Consider the following 23,716-nt stretch of genomic DNA (forward strand, 5'->3'; position numbering starts at 1 on the left):
CTGTAGACTGATTTTAGCCTCAGATTTTATCCTTCTGCCTAGAAATAAGGCAGCTTTTTGAAAGAGTAAGGCTGCTTTTTATGGGCAAAACTTGGCAAGAGCAAAAGTTAGGCTAATATCTTTTTATAAAGATGTCTTTAGCCTTTCCTGGGAACCTGCAGAGCTGAATCTGTCTTCCTAGAAAATCTTCTCATTTGCCTTGTGGCCTTTCAAAAGTGTAGTTTCTCTCTGTGTCTCAATATAACAAGATGCATGAAGGTGGCTTGTGGTTTAAGAAGCTGAAAAGAGCTTTAAAGTTCCCTTTTCCAGGTCAGTGATTTGGAGCACAGATCAGCCTCAGGCTGGCAGAGGCTACCAGGAAGGTTGTCTACATCTGCTGCCTGTAGAATACCATAATTTCCTCCCTAGAAGCTGGTTGCTGCTAATCCCTTCTGCCCTGCAGACGGGATGTGAGGCCAGGTAGACTCACAGTCTGGTTCCTGGTGGGAAGGTCTCTTTCGTAGGCAATTTGTGGCTTACCAGGGTCATTTCTAAGCAAAAGTTAATATTGTGGACAGCTGGTCTTTGAGGGCTGTGGAACAAATTGAAGCTCTTGGTTTGCTTCCCAGTGGACATTTGGTACAAGCCATGATCATAATCAATGGTCTTGATGGAGAACTTGATGAGGAAATGAGCAAGGGAATGGTGCAAGGTGGAAATGGTCCTTCCAGGACAGGTTGGAGGCATTTTGGCAAAACAGAAGGCCAACATTTCTGCCCACCCTCCCCCTTTTCACCTGTGCTTTGGTAAATCAGACTAGTTTTCAAGCCTTTTCAACTTCGGAGCCTTTGGATTTGGTTTTGTGAGATTTACATTAACTTATCTTAAGTACAAACAGCGTTTGCTGAGTATTTGTAACTGCTTCTCCTCTTCCTAATGAGTATGTGTTGAACACAGTCCAGGTGAGAGATGCAACATGAGAAACCACTTTCAGTGCAGCTTAGCTAAGACCCCAGGAACACAAGGACTGCAGAGGCATCTTCTGGGCTCTTCTCCTGAGTTACAGAAGCTTCGCTTAAAGATTTGAGTTGGTGAGCAGACCTGAACTGGCTTAGCTTCTGTGCATCCTATAGACGACAGATTATGTTGCAAGGTGAAGCGTGGCTGTTGTCCCTGTTCAGGATAACAGGGGTTGGCTGAGCAGACATGAGGATGTTGGATGAGGTCTTGCAGTTCATTCCAAATGCAGAGAACAAGGGTTTTTCTGCTATGTCTAACCTGATTAGAGCACATCTGCTGAAATTGCCTTTGAAATTTGCAGACTGGTGTCAAGAGCTGATTCAAGTGGCCTCAGAGCTGCAACCCACTGTCGGGGCCACCCTGTTGCATGAGGGAAACTTGTCCTTGATTTGCTCCCCTGCTTTCTGCATGGAAATGGTCTGTGGCTGGACATGGGAAGGAAGCCCAGTCTCATTTCCATCCTTCCCGTGTCTCCCTGCTGTCAGCCCGAGCCACGTTGGGTGATCTGCAAGCTTTCCAAGCCCTCTTGTCTCTGCTTTCCCACCGGCGGCTCCGGGGTGGGGGCAGCAGCTGCGGGAGGCAGCGGAGCACAGCCCCACGGCCAGACCCGCCTTCCCCAGGGAGAAACCAGCACTCGAGAGGCTGTGGATCATCTCCGTTAATTAACGGCAAATGAAGTGAATTAGGTGTAGAGGAGCCGTCTTTTGAGAAGGCAGCAGCCGAGTCGCTGCTAATGCGAGCGCTGCATCCATTTAATGTGGTCGGTGCCCCATTATAACTGTGCCATTGAATTGGAGAGCAGCAGAGTACATTCATCTCTGTTCACAAAGAGTATCCCCCTCGTTCTTCAGAAGAATGGTTAGAGATCTTTAACTAATCATCCATTTATTCTGCGGCTGTTAAGCACAGGCTTCTTGTTAGAATTTAGTTATATTTTTTTTTGACAGCCTTTTGCTTTACAAACACCTATTTTCGAGGGCTTTGTGTCTTTGCCATGAAGATATGCCCCACTTCTTAACCTAGCAGAGAAAAGCTCAACCTCAGGCCATTTTTTTCCACCTGCAAACACAGAAGTGGTACCGAATTGATTTGATTCGTGTCCGCTAAAGCCAGAGCAGCATAAGAAGCTGGAGATACTTTTCTATGTGCCAGCTACCAGAGTACAGCCTGGCCACTGGAAATTTTATGTAATACTAGGGCAGCAGTCACTATCTTACTGTGTTTTGTCACTAATACTAGATCAGTGCCCGGGTGTGCTGCTGGTGATTGGTGAAGGTACCACTGTTCACTGCCCAAACCCAAAACAGAAATAGTCTTTCTGCCTTTAAGCATAAACTATCTCAGGGTAACAAAATGTTCCTCCTTGAGAAGTTAATGTCAGTGTATGGGAGCTTTGTGGATATATCAAGCTGTGATAACTCGATGCCAATAACATATTTGCATTTAATCTTACAGGCTGGGAAAGAGATGCCAAATTCTTCTTGGTTTCTTTTTCAATGAGATTTTGGTCCTGAGGGAGTTCCAGCCTATTGAGAAATTCCAGTCACACATATTAAATTATTATTGAAGCTGGCGAAGTCGATGGGAATTTTCTATAACGCTCCTCTGCGCTCACAGCTTCAACAAGTGCCTTATCTGTCAGGTTTTTGCCAGCGGATTTTTTTTTTTTTTTTCTTTTTTCACGGTTAGCATTGCATGTCTCAATGCCGTTCACTTTGGGAACGATTCCTGCAAGTGTGGGCTCTGGGATGCTGCAGGGCGAAGGCACTGCGCAGCCTGGCTGAAACGCAGCGTGTCTGCCCCTGCACGTCCCTGCAGCGAGTACCGACAAACACTCTGGGTTTGCAGCACGCAGGTGGTGGCTGAAGGGTAATATGGAGATCAGGAAATGAAAAATATCGCTGACTTCAAGTAACATAAGGGGGAGGGAGTCTAGGTTTTTGGATGAACGCGCGCCATTCAGAGCGGCGTGCTTAGGGTGCTGCTCTGTCTCTTCTCCAACTGGTTATTTTTCTCCTATGAAAACTTTTCCGACTTGCATCAGCCATCTGTCGACTTTAACTCCGCACTGTTTTTTTCCATCCTGCCTTAAATACTATGCTGGCAGCAAAGAAAGAGCCTGGAGAGATAACAGGTCACTCTGCTGATGGCTTGTCTATTCCTAGCAGTGGTGTTTGCTATTTGTGGTTCTGTAGTAGCGTGAAGGTTTTTAGAAGCTGTCACCATCACAAAAGGAATTAACTTGCAGAAAGCTATATTAGACGATACTTAACTTTGTAACATCCAGTAACTGTTGAAGTTGAAAGTGGCAGGCCATCCATAACCTGTCTCTTAGGGACCATGAAGTACAGTGGGATCTCAGATGGATGTTATTGCCATATGCTTCTTGGTTTCTATGTATGAGATTATAAATTAAGGTTGGGGGGAAGTTTTACATATAGATTTTCTGGCTATTGTTGGTTGACATAAAATTGTGGCACAGTTTGTGCATACTCTGTGGTTTCCACATCCCTTTTAAAACCAGCTTCTGTTTTCACATTACAAACCGCTAGGAGTATTTTTAATAAAAAATGGTGGATGGAAATCATCATGTCAAGCTTGAGTCATCCACCTCCATAGGCACTATCTAAAGGGTATTGTCAGGAGGTAAAAACATTTCCATAGTAGGAATCTGACAAATATCACCTGAAGGGAGGCACATGCATTATAAGTAGGCTTTGCAAAAAGTATCTCTGAAATACGTGGTAGTCAGTGACTTGCAGAGAAAACTCAAATGTGAACCACAGCAGCTATTTGTCCAGAAAGACATCATGATAAATCCTTACCTGACCCAGATTCCTTTAAAATCAGCAGTGCCCATGCAGGAGGAAATGTTGCTGCATGGCAGCAGGACAGCTATTGGCATCTGGTGCCTTAGACTACGTAGCTCCTGCCCCAGGTGGGGTCTGTGGTATCTACAAGGCTTTCTCTAGGCTGGGAGATTTTTTTTTCTCTTTGTGGTGTAGGCATCAACCTGGCCGGCTTGATGCAGTCCTTAAGGTTGAGATCCAGAGTGGAAATGCCAGTGCATGGTTTTGCCTGCCTGAAGTGGAGATGTCAGCAGAGTGACACATGAAATGGGAGAAAAGCTGCTGGTGGTGTTTGGGGTGCACCAGACTTCAAGGCAGGAATTTGGGGACTTCCCTCACCAGAGGACTTTTCTGTTGTTGTAGATTATACACCACGTTGCAGGACGTGCTTTACCTGGTTTCTGCTTCTTCCCAGCAACTTCCCTTCTGTCACTTGCAGAAGCTCTTAACTGGGTTGCTCTTTCCTGGACTCCTGCGTAAAAGTCAACCACGAGCAGCTTCAGTGTATACTGGGAATCAGCTCTTGAAATAATTTAAAGGGCATGGTTAAATGATGCTCAGTATAGATTTTAAATTAACAATTGTCCCCTGCAGGCAATGCCAAGTGGCTGAAGGTGTGTTGGGGCTGCAGCCAGTTCTGGAGTCCCAGCACGGTGAGGTGGTCAGTTGTGGGGCTGGTGGCACGCTGGGTCCCTGCTGGGGTGGACATCAGGTAAAATAGTCCCACATCACAAACACAGCCATGCCATCCTAGCCCTGCCTCTGAAAATAAGACCAAAATCAGGGGTGTTTACCCTCTTGTGCATGTCTGATATGATTGATCGTCCTCGGATGCTGTAAGTCCTGGGAAAGGAGGGACCGTGATGCTGCAGAGCGCTGTCACCATGCAGTCTCGTTGAGGGGTTGTTATTTAGCAGAAACCTTGTGAGCCATGAGGACTGTGGCTGATCCAGATCCTAGTTCACTCTTGTGTTATCAGAAAGGCTTGATAAACAGTCCCTTGCTTGCTGAAGAGTCAGGGCTGCTGCGCGACTCCTCGTATCTCTCTCCAGGTGTTGATTTTTCTACGGGTCTGCTTGTTTGCTAGCAGAGATTTTAATCCTGCTGATGGGCGCAGAAGGTAAAGGGACAGGCAGATTACCTCCAGCCTCAAGAGCCAGCTGGCTGCGTGGTGTCAGTGGCTGAGACTGATTATCTTTCGTGTCCCAGGTGAGATCAAACGGTGTTTTGGAGAAGCAATGTGCTTGAGGAGGGAAACCCAGGGGGGAGAGGCATTAGTCACTTGACTGACTCATGTAGCAGCAACAGGCTGAGTCTGCTCCGCTTGGCTTTTTGTCCATGGGAAGAAAAAAACACTTGGAAAAGTGGAAAGAGAAACAAAGAAGAAAGAGCATCCTGTTGCAAAGATATTCTCCTGGGATAGGAGACATAGCAAGGGGGACCGTGCACTGGGGTGTGACCACACCAGCATGTTCTGCGCGTGGATTTGTCCATGCTTCCGTGTAAGCACTGCAAGCAGACTGTTAATTAAGTGGATGAAGCTGTATAAAGCTCATTTTCTCTTCTGCAGAGTTCTTTTTAAAGCCGGGTTTATCCACAGTGTCTCCGCTGTGAGTGATCATGGCTAGAAATGGAGTAATTTATGTCTTATATTGAGCTTTAATAGTGTTTCGTGTCTCTGAATATAAAACTGCGGCATCACTAGGCAGATTCTTCTGTGGACAGAAGCAGCTTTATCTCTCACTTCTGCTGAGCTCCTTCTACTAATTTTCCAGTTACGTATTTTAATTACACTGTGGGTTTCCTTGGGACTTGGTAGTTTCAGGTATGAAGCAGCCTCCATTTAAAAGTTGTAAAAACTGGCGCAGCATTAATATTGTGCAGAGTATTATTTTATTGCAAGGTGCACATTTGCTCCAGACGGTGCATGTCCAGTGGAGGAGTGGAGTTGCTGATGTGCTACCTGTCCCGGGCTACGTGCTGGCTGTCACTGTTTAACTCCAGCCAGCAGCTGACCCCCACAGAGCCACTCACTCACTGCCCCTGGTGGGGCGGGGGAGCGAATCAGAAGGGTAAAGGTGAGAAAACGCATGGGTTGAGATAAAGACAGTTTAATGGGTAAAGCAAAAGCCGCGTGCACAGGCAAATCAAACCAAGGCATTCACTCCCCACTTCCCATGGGCAGGCAGGTGCTCAGCCATCCCCAGGACAGCGGGGCTCCCTCACGCCTAACGGTGACTTGGGCAGACAAACGCCATCGCTCCGAACGTCCCCCCTTCCTCCTTCCCCAGCTTTCCATGCCGAGCGTGACGCCCTACGGCCTGGGATATCCCTTTGGGCAGTTGGGGTCAGCTGTCCCGGCTGTGTCCCCTCCCGACTCCTTGTGCACCCCCAGCCCCTCGCGGGTGGGGTGGGGTGAGAGGCAGGAAAGGCCTTGGCTCTGTGTAAGCCCTGCTCAGCGATAACTAAACCATCCCTCTGTTACCAACACTGCTTCCAGCACAAATCCAAACCATAACCCCAGACCAGCTACTGTGAAGGAAATTAACTCTACCCCAGCCAAAACCAGCACACTGGCTTAACCCTGCTGAGGTTCAAGGGAATTCACCAAGGGAGACATTTAGAGTTATAATTCACTGTGGTCTGCCCCAGCCTCATTAGTAGTCTTCAGATTCCATAAAAGATTGACAGGTTGACTGGAGCAGCCGGCAGACGCGAGGCCCCTGCCCCGCTGCAGTGCATCTGGAAGGGCTTAGTTCCCCGGTGCTGGCTTTGGGAAGCTTTCCCCCGCCTGGCACAGAGCAGCAGTGAGGTCCTGTGTGCCACAGTCAAACAGACATCTGTCTACCCAGCCCCAGATCACCAACCTTTCACTCTTGACCTCCAGAAAAGCTTTTTTTTTTGCTGGAATTAGTAGCACTTCCCACCCCAAACAGGCAATGATAATGTTTGGACACCCGCAGTGGCTGGGCACAGGGAGGTCTGGCTCCTCTGGGTTTCACCAGAGAGGAAGATCATGTCTTGAGCTGCTGCACTGCCTTAGGGACAATTGAGGCTTGAAGAACAGCCCTGGGTTTTCTCCAAAACTGGAGGTCCTCAGCAGGAAGGTGGCAGAAAGCTATGGACTGGAGGAAAAACTCCAGAACAGCAAGTATTTCTACCCTCCAATGCTTTACAGCCCAAGCCCTACACAAGGCGCCAGTACTTTGGCAGGTTGATCACCCAGGGAGACAAACGTTTTTTTGGGTGCAGCCTTGGGAAGGACTTGCAGAGGCTCTGCTTCCCCTGTTCCACACCCCAAGGGGGGATGTGTCACCCAGACTCCCTGCCCCCAAAACACAAGAACAGGCATCAGCATCATCTCTGAGGAAAGAGTCCTTACAGCAAGAGAGTATAAATAAAATGAGATTGGCTGCCAACAAATTAGAATTACAGGGACACCATCTGGACAACAATTAAAGAGATTGTTTGAACTCCAGCTATGCTGACATAGTTATAGGAACTGGCTGGCGAGCAAGCGAGTTACTAGTGGTGGATATTCAGATATCCTTGGTCAGAGGCTTGAGGGTTTCTGGCTTATTGTAGTGGAGAAGGAGCCTCTTCAAGTTGGAAGAAGATGGTTTTGGGGAGAGGGATGCAGACTGTGCCTTCATCCAGCTCCTTCCAAATCTGCTGGTTTTGTCTCTCACTGCAGAGATGCTGCCGAGGCTTCAGTGCTCCCCGATATGCTGTGAATCGTGCCGGGCCAGTGCTCCTCACAGCCGTTTCAGACGCTGCCCATTCGCTTGCCAGCCGGGCTCTCGGCGGAGCGAGCTGATAACTTGCTGCCTGCGTCGCCTCAGGCCACGGGAATGGAGCAAATTCAGATCAAGAGCTAAACACGCTTTAAAAGGCATTTAAATCTTGCTGTGACACGTTTATACAAATTTTGATATGGATTTTTAATTTTTTATGCAAGCTTCTAGGCTGGGTCATTAATTTTACAAGTTCCTTCAATCCCTTGCCTTAAAACTCCAGCTTTAGCAAGTCGCTCCTATTCTAGTGAGTGTTGCTGTGTGAACTCAGGGGTTTCATCCTTACCTGCTACCTTATTGCTCTGCAAATGTGCTCCCTAGGCAGTGGCTTTTAGCTGTGCATGGGAGGGCGGGGGCCAGGGTAGGGTCGCTGCAGCCCAGACCCATCAGGATGTGGCACACGCCCTGGGATTGGAAGCAAAGGAGACTAAATACCTCTGTCACGCCCATTTTCCAGGCGAAGGCACAGGAGAGCTGTGGATACAGCGGGATGTTGGTGTACTGTACACTGTCTGTACATCCAGCCAGGTGGCCGCCTCCCAGCGCACCTTTCCGTGCTGGTCCAACTCCCAGTGAGCTCATTTGAGATGTGGTCAGTCTGTCCAGAGCATCCTTCCCTGTCAAAGGGAGACATCAACTTCTGACCTGTGGCTTTTGGGACCAAGCAGGGCTGGCAGTGCCATGAGAATCAGAGATTTTTGGCTGAAGCAGCCTGAGTGCATCTTGCCCATCCCAGAAATGGAAGTGATGCTGCTGCTTCTTTGAATCGGGTGGGAAGCATCTCAGCCATCTGGCCCCTTCACAGGGCCAGGGCACTGGGGAAAGCTCAGCTCTGCAGGGGAAGAGTGTGAGGAGTCCTCCCGCTGAGGAGGAAGGAGCAGCAGAGACAGGAGCTCCACAGCAGCTCTGGAGAGTCAAGCAGTTGTTCCCCAGCTGAAAATTACTCTGATAAGCCATTTCTTCTCATTTAACTGCTGTATTGTGTTTGCATGACAAGGTTTTGGTGGGGGGGCTACAGGGGTGGCTTCTGTGAGAAGCTGCTAGGAGCTTCCCCCATGTCCAGGATGGACCCACTGCTGGTCAACTCTGAGCCCATCAGTGATGGTGGTAGCACCTCTGGGATAACATATTTAGGAAGGGGGGGGGGAAAAACCCCAAACCTGTGCAATTTCAGCCAAGGAGAGGAGTGAGAATATGTGAGAGAAACAACTCTGCAGACACCAAGGTCAGTGAAGGAGGGGAAGGAGGTGCTCCAGGCACCAGAGCAGGGATTCTCTTGCAACCCGTGGTGCAGTCCATGGTGAGGCAGCTGTGCCCTGCACCCAGGGGCATCACCCAGGGAGCAGAGACCCACCTGCAACCCGGGGAGAACTCCATGCCAGAGCAGGTAGATGCCTGAAGGAGGCTGTGACCCCGTGGGAAGCCCACACTGGAGCAGGCTCCTGGCAGGACCTGTGGCCCCGTGGAGAGAGGAGCCCACGCTGGAGCAGGTTTGCTGGCAGGATTGTGACCCTGCAGGGGACCCACGATGGAGCAGTTTGTGAATAACTGCAACCTGTGGGAAGGAGAAGTTCATGGAGGACTGTCTCCCGTGGGAGGGAGCCCACGCTGGAGCAGGAGAAGAGTGTGAGGAGTCCTCCCCCTGAGGAGGAAGGAGCAGCAGAGACAACAGGTGATGAACTGACCACAACCCCCATTCCCCATCCCCCTGAACTGCTGTGGGGGAGGAGGTAGAGCAATCAGGAGTGAAGTTAAGCTCAGGAAGAAGGGAGGGGTAGCAGGGAGGTGTACTTAAGATTTGGGTTTATTTCTCATTATCCTGCTCTCATTTGATTGGTAATAGACTAAACTAACTTCCCCAAGTCAAGTCTGTTTTGCCTGTGATGATAATTGGTGAATGATCTCTCCCTGTCCTTATCTTAACCCACGAGCCTTTTGTTATATTTTCTCCCTCCTGTCCAGTTGAGGAGGGGAGTGATAGAGTGGCTTTGGTGGGCACCTGGTGTCCAGCCAGAGTCAACCCACCACACCTGCACAGAGACACAAACCCACACTCTGGCCTGGATTTAAGCTGCCTTCGACATCCCCTCCGTGGTGCTGAGTGCCGAGCAAATGCCTCGCTATTTATTTCATTTCCTGGGGCCTCCTTACCAGTGCTGGGCTTGGGGCCTGATGCATGGCTTGAAAAAGGCCGGGACAACAAGCTGCCATTAGAGCGAGTCAGAAGATGAATGGCTCAGCGTGCTGGTGAGTCCCAGCAGCACAGACCTGAGCGAGGGGACCTGGCGTGGATGGCTGCAAAGCGCAGGAGCAGGACGGACCTGAGGGTCTCCTGAGCGCCGCCTCATCTCTGGTCGCACAGACAGTGTCTTACAGTTGGTCAGCATTAGGCTTCACAGGTTCCTCCTTTAATTACCGTGATTTTAAATGCCTAAGGATTTGGAGGTTATCGTGATGCTCTGCATGTTGTGCATATGCCCTTTTTGTGGTTGTGATGCTGTGGACTGTCAGGTGTCCCTCCAAGTTGTGGAGACTGATATTTTAGCCAGGCTGTGTTAGTTCACTGTGTCTTTCAGCACATCAGCTTTAATCAAGTCATAGAAAACCATAAGCAAATCTGGACTGATTCCCCTGCCCCCACTGGAGCAGCCACCTCACTGAAGCACAAACATCTGCAAAAAAATCTGTGTTCTGCGCTGCATCTATGTGCTGTCTATAGAGGCACATTCAGAAATAGGTTTGCCCCTAAATAATGAGGTTTAGGAGTTAGATGTACATACAGAGAAGCAGAAGTCCAGATATTTATTTGTAGTTCTTCACTGGGCCATCACTGATTGTTTTGTGCCTCAGTTTACCTAGTGGCAGCGATACTTGTGAAAGGGGGAGGCGAGCAGTCTGTCCACCACTGCTTGGGGTACAGCAGCATCATCTGTGGATCTTGTTCCCCATGAGCGGTGGCTTTGCTTTGACTCCCCAGTCCCTGTGCTACTGTGCGTGGTCGCAAATGAGCCTGTTGGTGACACAGCAGGGAAGTGGCAAAGAAAGATACTGTCTTGGCACAAAGCCGCTGCAAAAATGACAGGGAGAAAAGCTCAGTGATGCAGAGAGGGTTTCACCTGGCTCTTTTGAACATATTTTTTTTTAATGCCATTCAAAGCAATATGATGTCAAGGTTAGTGCTCCTGGCCTCGGTTTGGCTGTTGGGGCATCTGCTCGGCAGTACCAGACAGCATCCCAGTCCTGCTGCGCTCCTGGGCAGCAGCCATCGCCAGCAGCTGCTCTTCATGAGCTTGCTCTGCTGTGCTCTGCTGACAGTGTTTGTGGTCCCTGTCCTCTTGCCCCTGCTTACGAGAAAGTGCATTTATCTTCCCGAGGACGAGGCCAGTGGCTTGGCAGAGCGAGAAGTCGCTTAGCAGCGTGCGAGTCCGGATGAGGGAGGCAGATGACAGTAATGCCGGGAATTAAACAAATAGAGCTGGCTGTCCTCTCCCTCTGGCTGGAAGTCTTTGTTTCCCAGTTTCCCTTGCCCAGTCGTGGGTCCTGAGAACACCTCAGCCCTAGCTGAGTTGAGAAATAAGCTGTGCAAGGATGCTCCCTCCCAGGCTTTGCACTGGGTGGTTTCCTGAAAAGTTGGAGCTGGGGAAGGTGGGAGGAGAGAAGGGGCAGCAGGGGAGGAATGTGGGGCTGGTCATACAGCAGTGGGATGGGGCAGCGTTTAGAGCTGGAGAGGAAGTGAGAAGATGGGCAGCTGCATCCAGTGTTGGATTTGCTGTTCCCAGAGCTAAATGAGCTGGCAGCCGGAGCCATGCGCAGCAGTTGTCAGCTTTTGCAGGACCCTGTGGCTGCAGCCACCTGCCAGATGGGTACAGGGGGACAGAGCAGGAGCCCAGCAGGGAAGCTCTGCTTTTTCAGCTTGACTGGCTTTGGTGACATCAAAGAGGATCAGTACAAACCCTTTCAAGTCAGACTTAGCTCCTGCCTGCCTGTGAAAACAGAGGGGTGCAAATCTCCCAGGGTGACTGTGATGCTCTGAGGAGGTGGGTGCTGCGCAGGACAGCAGCGAGCTTCGCTACAGAGGGCTGTGCAGGTACATCAGTGCTCCTGGGCACGCTGGAGAGGCACAGCGAGGGCTCAACTTGATGTCAGGGACATGTCCAGGAGCACAGGATGTGCAGCAAAGCTCACCAGAGCCAAGCAGAGAGTGTTAGTTCATAAAATGCTTTGTGAGCATTCGGTGCCAGAGCAGCCACTGCAGTGAAGGGTGCATGGGCTGAAATAACTGCAGTTCCTAAAGCTGATGCCAGTCTGGCTCAGATTATTCACTCTCCAAATGAAATGAGTTAAAACTATTCTGGGTTTTTTGCAGACTAAGGTCAGCTGAAGGTCCTGTACCTCCCTCGTTGCTGGGTGATGCTGCTCCACGCAGGGCTGTGCTCCCAGTGCAGCAGAGAGGGCTCAGCAAGGGGCTCTCTGGGGGCACTGTGGTCCTTGCACCGTGTGGGTTTGTGGAGGATGAGCTGAGCCAGGACCTTGCTGTCTGCCTTGGTCTCCTGTTCGTCTCCACACTGAACGACTATTGTGCCCTGGATCCAGCTGAGAGGAGCAAAAGAGAGGGATTATGGTGGTGCTGTTGGGACCAGCAGCAGGACTCGTGTGAGCATCACATGAAGCAACACTCAGAGTCATGACAAGATTGCGCACACCCTGGTGTCCTCAGGGACCAGTACGCAAAGTCCTGGCACCACTCAACGGAGGGAAAAGTAGATAGGATGCAACATCCCTCTGGAATTTGAATGTGTTTGACAAGTCAGTCCAGCGGCATCCTGCCTGGAGCTGAGGTGTTGCAGGCAACGCTTAGACCCTTTGCAGCAACAACCATAAGTAAGAGCAAGAAAAATAACTTTCAGAAATATTAGCATTTGGAATTTTCAATCTTAAGTATTGCAGAACAGCACAAAGTCTTTCATAAAACGTTTCTTTATTTTGATAAGAATTCTGTAAAAAAAAATAATTAAAAAACCCAAAGCCTTGGTAGTGAAAGATATTTATGTCTCATGTTCCTGGATGCACATCATTAGGATGTTGTTTAAGAAAAGTCCCTCCTTCTAAATAAGCCACTAGAACACAAGCCTATTAGCAACATGTGGGATGAGGCAGTATTTTATATTTTAGTATTATTCTTTTGGGCAATTTCTATTTAATTTGCTAGGAAACACAAATCTCATCACTTTTCTTTCAACTAAATCTAATTCAGGGCATGAGATTTTGTGAATAGGTTTGGGTGGGGAAGAAATATGGCTCTGTAACTGACTGTAATTGCTATTACTTCCCAAAGGTAAAAAAGATTTGAAGTATTTTTCTACTCAGCAATTCTTCATGTTTGCACATAAGGAGTAAGTTGTGCTTTGCAAGGACGCAGTAATTTCTGCCTTTGAAATGTGAAACTGTGTTTGCCGATGTGTCTGATGGATGAAATGTCCATCACAAGTACTTCAGTGTAGCTTGTCACCGTTTTGTAAATTTGATTTCACTGTTGCAGAAGGGAAAATGACAAAATAGGGAGAGAGTTGGAGGATATCGCCGAAACAGAGCTGGAGTTTATCGCCAAAATGATATTCTCTCCTGCTTCACCCCTCGGGGAGGTGGACCTGCGAAGGGCTCAGGTTTCCCTCTAGAAAAGCACCAGAGGTAACGTGGTCCCTGGTTGCACAGGCTGTCAGTGAGAGTTAACAGCCCTAGGACAGGCGCTGCCTCCTAAACTCAGCTGTGCAAATACGGGATTTTTCAGTTTACCAGCAGTTTAAAAAAAAAAAAAAAAAAGTCAGGGGATCCATTTTAATTTGAGCCAAATCAGCACAATTTTATTTTTGCATTTTTTTTTTCCATGAAACGGAAGCTGGGAAAAAATTTCATCTATTCCAAAACAAAGCGTTTCATTTAGTCTTTGAGCTTTTTAACTTATTTCTGTTTTGAAGGTGTGGCAAACTTGTAGATTTTGGCTTGCCACGTCACATGCTTCCATTAAGAGTCAAAACAAAACATTTTATTTTAGCAGGAGCCTGGACAGGCAGCTCGTGCAGCTGCTGCAAACTGATGAAGTGTTTCAGAGAGGCTGAATCTGTGTTTTCAGTGAAAGCACTTCAGGAGACAAATTTTCTTGTGATGTTTCTTCTCTGGCCAAGGCAACGGCAGGGTGCCGTGGTGGGCAAGAAGGAGGTTTGGGGAGGGACCCGCAGCGATCCCTCCCATCCTGACCAAGTTGCAGAGGATCCCCAAAACTGTTGGCATCATGACTGAGTCACCTTGAGCCTTTGTGTCCGTGGGGTCTTGCTCCTCCAGTGCAGCCGTCCTGCAAACGGTCTCTCAAGTGCTTTGTTGATGAGCTCCGGTGAGCTGAGCCTGGTCTGCTGGCGAGGGATGGGCGTTTCAGCCCAGCGGTGCTTCTGAGCAGGAAAAATATACAAGGTTTGGATTGGATTGAGATGCAAAAAGAAGGCACGCTTTCCCCCCGCCCACCCCATTTTGGGTCTGTTTAAGGGCTTAGATAGCTAATGACTTCTTCAGAGTTCATTCCTCCCAGGCTCATTTCTCAACAGCTTTGTTTTGCTGTATTCCCCATCTTCTTTTTTCTCTCGCTCTCATTTTTCACAACAAAGGGTGGAAGCCGAGGAGATGGAAGCAAAGCAGATAAAGAGGCTGGTTAAATACAGGGCTCTGGAGGGAGGTTCTGGCTGGCCTCAGGCTTGCCTGCTGTCCTGCACTCAGGTCCAGCATTTTCTGCCTGCCCCTTTTTTCGCTCCGACAATAGCAAACAGGAGACTTGCTTTGGTTTCTGTAACTCCTATCGATAAGGGCAAGGTTTATGTGTCCCTTTAGGGGGAGAAGGTCACATAATAAAAATGCAGGATATTGGATTAGACAAGCAGCCTCTCACTTAAAAAGCTGTTTAGCATTAGCTCGTCTGGGTTTTTAGAGAGGGGATTTTTGAGCAAGCGATTGGAGGAATTTTTCTGCAGGTTAAGTTTATTGTCTTCTCTGTAACGGTGCAGCGAGCCAAGGCTTTTGGCTGGATTACGTGAGCCCAACGGACACCTTGCGTGTGTTGCTATGGCACGAGAGGAGTTTTGCTATGGGAAAGTGCTGACTCCGTAATGCACTGGGTGATGTCTCATGGTGGTGTTTATTTGCAGTAACAGAGGCCTGAAGCTGCTGTTTTCAAGTATTTTGTGCAGCTATTGTGCCTTCTAACACTTTCCAAGGTGCTTTGCAGCACACAACAAATTCAGGGTTGTAATCACACTGTTAAGTCCCAGCAAATAAAAAGGCCTTCTGATAACTTGTTGACCTTGGCAGCATGTGTTTCTCCATCAGAACAATGTTTAACACCAAACATTGCACATCCCTGAATTTCCTAATTTCTTGGCTGCATGGTGGAGCTGCCCATGAGGTGTTTCTTGAGAGGCAGCAGGATTGATGTCCTCCTCTTGCCTAGCCAACGGAAGAGCTGCTTTCAGCTTGGAATGGGACTTGTCTTCAAAATAAAACGTGCTTATTTTGCAGATGTGAAATTCTGATCCCATTGATAGAAGGAGCAAAATTCCCATTGACGGAGCTGGGCTTTCACTCTCTGTAGCTGAAAAAATCAGATAACTGGCTAATCTCCTTAGTGTCTATTTCTCTTCCTAATGGAAAGCGTTTTAGTACTGGCTCCTAGAGAAAATTTCATCCTCACAGCCTGAGTTTCAGCTTCCCTAACTTAGTGCTAAAAGACTGGACATCGTGTCTCATCATGGGGTGCTTTCTGGGATGTAGCTGCGTGTGTCCATCTGTGCACATGAGCACAGGTAATATTGACATCTCTTATCTACTGGCTGGTGAGGATATGTCAGTTCTTGGTGGCACAGAACCAGTCCCATCCCCGTTTGTAATGCACCTGAGCAAGCCTGCCTGTGTGAATGGGCCAGCCCAAGCCTGCTGTGGGTGTTCAGACTGACAATTGATGATGGAAAGAGGCTCTTTTGAACCTTAGTCCTTTGGGTAATTACCAGTATGATAATTTATGTGGTTCATTAGTAAACAACTTTCTTCATTCCCACTCACCTCTTCCAGCATTTGTTCATGAAGCCTCTGAGGCTTTGATGGGATGGGAGCAAAGCAAATTAAAAGAAAGGACTAAAAAGAGAAACTCTGAGGCAGGAGAGCTATGAACCTGTCTATTTTAGCTGTAAAAGGGATTAAACAGATTGGTTTGATGCCAGCTTTGACATTTTCTTCCCACCCATGCAGAGAGGCAGTTTCTATGCCTTCATCATGGCTTCAGCTCTGCTTTGGCTGATGGTGGTTTCAGACTCTCCATTACCTTGGTGGGATCAGAACTGGCTCTGGCCATCCAGAGGACTAACGCAGACCTTATCCAAAAGGGAGGGAGAAACCCTGGTGTGGTTCACAGCTGTGGGCACAGGCCACAAATCATTCCCTTACCTGGAGAGTTCACTGAGACTTCTCTAAGCCCTTACTTCTGTTGTCCATGGGGACTGATGGGCATTTCCAAAGGATGACCCTTGGCAGCTACCAGGGAGCGAGTCAGCCCGTGTAGCTCTTTACAGTAGCTATTGAGGGACTCTGAGCTTCAACTTGTTTGAAGTTATGTGGGAAAATGCTGGACAGCCATGACAAGCTTTTATGGATGTCGGCTCAGGGACATGTGTAGGAATCTTCAAGCCATAAATACTTGGTGAGTGCTGCAGTGACTTTTTAATTTTAGTGGGAAAACCAGAATGTGGCAGCCAGAAAAAAAAAAAATGATACAAAAATAGTAGTAGCCCTTTTGGGAAGAGGAAATGATATTCCACTAAGAACAGCAACCCCAATTAAATGGGAGCCTTTAAAGAAGCGAATAGCTAATTACCTAGATGAGAAGGAGGCAGACTCTTGTACATGGAAAACAGATTTATTGGGGAACTTTTATCTATGTACATATGTCCAAGTTGATTTATTTTCTTGCCATAAGCCCAAAATTGTCTGTGCTTTGTAAATATTGTGGTTGATGGCTATAAAGATTTCCGATGAGATCAAGTTGGAAAGAGTCATATGGTCAACCACAGTTACCAGAATTGGAGAATTTCATTAACAGCTCCAGCAGCTGGGGAGGTTTTGGGGGCACGGCCAGGCACATCACAGCCCTTTTTTAAATAACTGCTGGCACATGAGGGCAAGGGAGCCCTCCCTGCAGTAAGCCCCTGTTGTGCTTGGTGGCCTGGTGTGACTCTGCTGGAACAAAATATTTTTAAAAGCAGGTTTGTGTTATGACTTGACACAATTGTGCAAGAGGAGCAATATGTTAATTTTCTAACTGGGGTGTGGGAAACGGCTCACAGCTTTGCTGCTGTCACACATTGAATGTGACCATGATGTCTTTGTCTGTGCTTGCATTGCACGTGGTGGGCACGGGTGTCCTGCCCTGTCGCAGGGCTCCCTGCACCCATGGGGTGCCCTTCCCTGCTGTCACTTCTTCTAATACAAATTTTCATCACTTTTTCACATCTCCAAATCACTTATGTTTTGACATTAATAAGAATAGCGAAGAGTTCAGACAAAGTAGTTTTGGCATCTACTGTATTTAATTTGCACTAACTTTCATGTGGGGTTTAATTTAGACTGATGAGAGAGGCAGTTTTATGAGAATAAAACTCCATTAATTACAGATCCTGTCTTAATTATAAATGGCTCTATTTTAAAGTGAGTTTTACAACCAAAATTAAGACTTGGAGCAGTTCAATCAATACAAACATCAATTAGACCTGACTTTGTACTCCAATTAATTTATAAAGCTTCCCAATGAAGTGTAAAAAGTGTGCCACTTTGTACTCCTCTTTCTGCCATTCCCGGGCATCAGGAGGTCTCTGTGGTTTCATTAGCAGCCTCCTAATGATAAGCATGGATAGAATAACAAACCTCCTGATGGTCTGCTTTTTCCCAAATAAACCAACCGTTAACTGCTAAAATGGCTGAACCTGGCACAAGCAAAAGGGAAAATAGATACTCTTACAAGTGCTCAAATTACACGTGTTTTGTTCATTTGACTGTGGCCCAGTGAAATTTGGGGTCCTGCCATGGAAAGCATTGTCCCACCAGGCCATGACTGTTCCGAGGAGCTCCAGGAGGCCCCAGGGTGGGACACAGTCACTTGTCACAAATATGAACCAATTTAAGCCCTGTTCAGGTTCAGCGTTATCATCCCGATTTTATAAGACAGGTAGAGGTATGGCACAGTTCATTTCTCTGCACCATCTTTTCAGCAGCTTTGCCCACTTGGAGTATTTGGTGTTGTAGCTGCTGACTCTGGGGACACGTGTCCTTTACAACCCTAGTCAGGAGATGAGGATCCAGCCCAGCCGAGGAGTCAAGATCTGCTCCTGCTGGCGTAGCATTGGTTACTTGAATCCCTGCCAGCATCTTCAGTCCACGCTGCAGATGGTGATGAGCTCACCTAGAATGAAAGTGCATAAAACAAGCTTTTTCTCACCACCAGAGGGTGAGATGAAAGGACCTGAGGACTCCCATGGGGAACCATTAACAGATGAAGTAAAATATCTTTTTGCTTCTAAACTGAGTGCAGGTCATCTGCAATCTCGATTCCTGGAGAGTCATCTGGGCATCCTCCCTTCAACAGAAGGATGCCATTTGCCCGGGTGTGAATGCCACATGAAAGGTCATAAGAAGAATTAAATCTTTAATGCTGGGCTTAGGAAGCCATGGAGCTCTGGTCCCAGGTGTCTCCTCCCACAGCTCCTTGGGGCAGAGACTCTGCCTTCTCGTCCAGTGGTTGTACAGCAACTACCACATGGGACCCCAGCCCTCTCGGACCTGCAGTAAAATGGACAAGAAACTCTAATTTGACTGTGCATAAGGTCATGTAGGAAGTGGGGATGGGATGGAGCTAGGTGTTAGCATAGTTTTTGTTTTATTTCTGGGGAAACTGGGTGTTTTAGTAAAGCCAAGCTCTGGGCTGTGTGACTGTTTGAAGTTAGGAACCAAAAGGCAGGCGACAGGCAGGCAAACAAAGCAAAAACCTGCTCTGAATTATCATAAGCTTTTTTGTTGTTTTAAACCCTTTCAAGCAGAGCCATTTGTACTGGAGCAAATTCTCCCAAGATATTTTTAGACGATATGAGCAGAAAAATATTACTCCATAGCAAGCTGTTTACAAATCTGCTAACCTTGTTTAGTGCTAGTAAAACTCTCAGCTTGGTGTGCTGTGGAGCACGCTAATTACTTGACAGAAATTACGCAATGATGTCTTTCCGAAGTGATATACATTGGCTTGGCCCTGCAGCTGGGCCCATGTACAGCATTTTATATAATTAAGTGTGAATGTTTCTGCAGCTTTTCCATTAAAACAGGGAGAGTGAGGCAGGAAAGAGGCAGACCCTGCCAATTACCGGCTGCTCTCCATCCTCTCCTTGTTTCTGTAATGGGGCCATTCTGCAAATGGCGAGTCCGGACGTTATCAGCTGATTTGAGCAGCATCAGAGGCACTGCTGGCCAAGCTTCTGCTTCCACCACCACGAGAGGTTGGTGGAAATGGTCCGGTGGGTTCCCGCTGGAGACAGCCAGGATGGGCAGTTGCTGCTGCCCCATTGTGTGTGTCTAGTTTAGGAGTCCACAAACTGCTCTCTGTCATTCCCTAGGCCTTGGCTGGCCATGGGGTGGAGGTAACAGTCATTCTCTGTCACACCTTGGGTGCATAAATGCGTGTAGCAGAGTGGTATTCAGATGCTAAGGTAATAGGGCATATGAAAACATTGAAGGTTGATATGGAGTCCTATGGATAGGAGATCCCAGTCCCTCCCAGTAGACCTCACTGGCCTGTCCCTCTCATGGGTGTTGTGTGTGGGGATGCAGCCAAGCTCCTGCCCCCGGTGACCTGCTCATAGTGATCTTGGGGAAGCTCCTGTTCCCATGTGAGCTGCCTCCAGTACTGCTGATGACTGCAGTGAGGTGGCATGGGATTTCCACCTTGAATATTTATCAGGTTGATTTTGGGAACCTGGAGGTTTCTTTATTTTCTTCTACTGAAAAGGGCTCAGCAACAGACTGATGATCTTCTGAAGGGTTTGGTGGAAGCCCAGTATTTCTGATGACTGCTGAGTATTTAGCAGTGGTTGAATGGGCCAAGTTGGAAGGACAGATTAGATGAAGCAGGTTGTGTGATAGCTAGACAAAAGCTTTTCAGTGTGAACACAGCTGAGTATATGATAAATCTAAGTCTATAATATGGGTGAATGGTGTGGAGAATGAGAACAGGGAACAGTTGTTTGCTGTCTGTTCCAAAGCAGGAGCTGGAATATGTCATATGGAAGTTGGAGGAGGTGTTTCAGAAGAAAAGAAAGTGGATCATCACATACTGCATGGTTAAACCATGGAACTCCTTGCTACAGGACAAGCAAAAGTGAATGTATCACAAAAGGAACTGGAAAAATTTGTGGAAGTCTTGGAACTATTTGAAGATGGGCCCTTGGCTGAGCATGAGATCTGCTCAGGCCTGTTACACCATTCATAGGCATGGACACACAACTGCTGCTGGTAGTTGGAGATACGTAGATGTCCCTTGGTTAGTTTGAGCATTTCAGATCCTCCTTAGTACCCTTCCTTGGGGAGATATGAACTCAGCTTGACAAACACTGCCCTAGGTGAGCTTCATCCAGGCTTTGGGAGAGCACAGGGGATATGTGACCTCTTGAGAGTCCTTCCAGTCCCTTGCTGGGGTTTGTGTAGCACTGCATATGTGATGGACCAGATGGGAGGGAATGAAAGAGGGAAAGCAGCTGATGTGCTACAGCAATAAACTAGCTGACCTGCTTGGCATTTTTCCTCTTTTTTTGCTCTTCTGCACTGTTGCTTAAATACACTAGAAGAGAATCTCAGATGGAGATGAGGAACAAGTAGCTGTCTTTATCCTTCCCCCACCTCCTGGATTGCGTTGTGTGGTTGTGAAGCAGCAGTCCTCTGTGTCCAGGATCCTCCCGTGGGCTCGTGCTGGGGCACAGTCCCCTCGGCAGGCAGCTGGCACACGGGATACAGCCCTTGGAAGGAGCACAGCTGGGATTTCCCTCCTCCTTGTTATCCTTGGCCACTGTGAAATCCCCTGGAGCTATTGGCAACCTGCATAACTTGCAGCAGCTTTCCTAATAGCTCTGGTGATGTTGTTTTAATGTAGTAACGTCTCCAAGATAACAGGCAGATTTTGTCCAGCGCAGCGGGCTCAGCTGGAGAGGGATGCGGGGAGTCTCTGCAAGCAGAAGCTGTGTCACAGCTTGGGACACAAAGCAGAAGCATGTCTTCTGTTTTGAGAAAGAAGCTGCTTTCATGGGAGGAGGGTGGGAATATAACAGAAAGGGGTTTTTCCTCCCCAACTTTTAAAAACTTCATCTTCTCTGAACTGACCTAGAAACATTGCTCCCTTGTCACTGCTTTCTTAGCAAGATGATTCCCTGGTCCTCCCTCTCCTAAGGTGTTTTCATAGCAAACTTCCAAATTAAGCTGTGCAGGTCTTGGAACAGGGTTCTTGAGCTGTCCCCTCCCAGGGGAGAGCAGTTGCACACCTCTGGAAGACCCCAGAGCAGGTACCCAGCGGGGTGTGCTTCTGAGCCTGCCCCCTTGTTTAATTTAGGGAGTTGTGTGGCAGTTGCGTCAGGGAAGGGATTAGTGCTGGAGCCTTTTTCTTCCTGCAATTGGTTTCTTTGCGCTGGGAACCTAGACTAGGGACTAGGTCTACTTTGAATTTAATTATGTATTTAATGGCAAAGCTGCCAAGAGCTGTCAGGCGTTTTTTTTCTTTATTATATTTCTTACAAATCTAAATAGATTAATATTTGCAAGAAATACTTCAGAGTAATTTTATCAAAAAGCTTCATTATTGCCATGGGAAATTCAATGCAATTTTAATCTGGGACTAGTTCCACTTTGCAGTCTAGCTTGACTATAAGTTTTAGAGGAGTATCGTGTCTGTGGTGTATATTGTATATTGTGGTGATATATTGAACCTGCTGTTGTGACTCTGCACGTACTACCTAAGTGTCTATGCTGATGTCTTGTGTTTGCAGTTAATTAAATAGTTGATGATAATGAATAAAATCCTCTCTTTACTGTGTTACACTATTAAAACCGAGACAGACAGTGCATACAGCTGAGCAATGTAATGACAGCAGCCAATAAGGATGAGCTACGTGAAAGCTGCAGCACTGTCAGCCCCTCCTTTATTAAAACTTTAGCCGTGGTGTTTATTTTAGCGGGGAGTTGCTCCCCCCACAGCAACCTGAGACAGCAAATGAAGCATGCACGTAGTGGACCTGCGTGGCAGTTCTGGAAGCCTGCTGTCAGATTGATTACTTAAAGTGCATTTGAAATCGAGTGCTGTACAGTCAGCTCTAGATCATTTCACAATCATTTTTCATGTGCCAGTAAGTAAAACCACAGTGAATAATACAGCCGGTTGAAAATGGGGAAGCTACTTCGTCTTGTAAATCTAAACGGGCCTCACCGTCCCTCCCCTCTGCCCTTGAGAGCAATGCAATCATCATGACATAAATAAGAACCACAGCGATATAATGGAATTATACGAGAGCTGCTATTGTGAGTGCTGTAGAACTAAGGCTGGCAATACTTGGAGGAGCTGAGATCAGAGCTGAAGTAGAGTAGAGGTTGAATTGATTTCTTTTTATCTGTCAGCAGAGGAAAAGAAAACAAGTCCCGCTATGTTTGTAAAAGTTTCAAGGATTGTCTGTGCCTGTTTGCAGGGTGGTGGAGCAGCAGGGACCCACCTGTGGGCTTCTTCTGAGGCTTTTGCTTCCATCCCCTCCTGAGGCAGCTGTGGTGCATGGTGAGCAATAAGCTGCTGGTCTGGAGATCTGGATGACCTGTGATAGTCAGTGCTTGGGAGCACCTGGGACGTGCTCTCGGCCACCCCTGCTGCAGGATGGGTGTGAGATGCAGCTGCAAGGCAGCAGGGAGGAGCACGGCACAGCTCGGACAGCTGCTCCCTCTCCTTTCAGTCCAGAGTTTCAATTCAAAAGGTTTCAGGACGAGGAAATGTGCTCTTTGCTCTCACTCTTTGCTGGCCACCACTGGCCATCAAGGTGAGTCTGGTCCACAGCGCAGGCTGGTGGATCAGCTTGTGGGATTTGGCCACTGGGGTCCTCATCTCAAGAGCCCACGGCAGAGGAATGTACCCAGTGCCTAAATTCCCAAAGTGGTTCTGTCTTCTGCTCTTTGTATGTGCAGACCCCATGGCTCTGGTCCTGCACACACTGTGGCAAGGGAGGATGGGGGTTTCAGCCAAGTCAAGCCACCTTCAGTCTGAGTCCTGGGGGACAGAGGGAGAAGGTATGGCTTGGTCTTCAGATGGGACCAGAGCCCTGCAGGGATGCAGGGAGATAAGAAACCAACTTTAGACTATCTGTACTATACTGCTGTGTCAGGACACATGTTTTCATTTTGTTTTCTGAAGTTTTCTCTATGTTTGTGGAAGAAAATGCCCAGAATTGCTGGGTGGGCAGCACCTGAGCTCCACAAGGACAGGAGACCTAGAGAGAGAAGTTGCTTTGTGTGATCCTTTCTACATTCAAAATGGTTTCACGTACTTCTGCAGAGGACCTTGGAGTGTTATTTACCCAAGAAAAGCTTACCAGGAGCGTGAGCTTCTGTGTTGGGCTGGAAGAAGCAGATGTGAATGTGGGAGTTGAAAGCCCTTTCCAGAACTCTTGTAGGCTTGGGGAAAGGGAGGCATCAAATGGCTCTTCCAGCACTGGGCTGAAAGCATAGCAGACAAGGAGAGGGAGGCTTTCTTTTATCTCACCCCTGCCCACTGCCTAAAGGCCACCACTTGAATCAGACCCAGATGGAAGAAAAATTTCTTTCCCTGATTTTATATTTTTTTTTTCTTATCGGCTCTTGCTGCACCTTTTGTTACATTCAGCTTCTTATTCCTTATCTAGTTCCTTGCATGAATAAGATATGCCACATATTTCCCTGACATGTCTACCTACTATAAATACTCTATCCCTCTGTGGAGAG

General features: G+C 47.8%; 1 protein-coding gene across 3 annotated transcripts in view; it reads left to right on the plus strand.

Moving 5' to 3' along the window:
- The window catches only part of CALN1 (calneuron 1), a 130,006-nt gene that overhangs the window by 15,034 nt on the left and 91,256 nt on the right, over window positions 1-23,716 (plus strand). The window lies entirely within an intron of this gene.

This window comes from Strix aluco, chromosome 19 (genome assembly GCF_031877795.1).
Source record: "Strix aluco isolate bStrAlu1 chromosome 19, bStrAlu1.hap1, whole genome shotgun sequence".
Taxonomy (NCBI): Eukaryota; Metazoa; Chordata; class Aves; order Strigiformes; family Strigidae; genus Strix; species Strix aluco.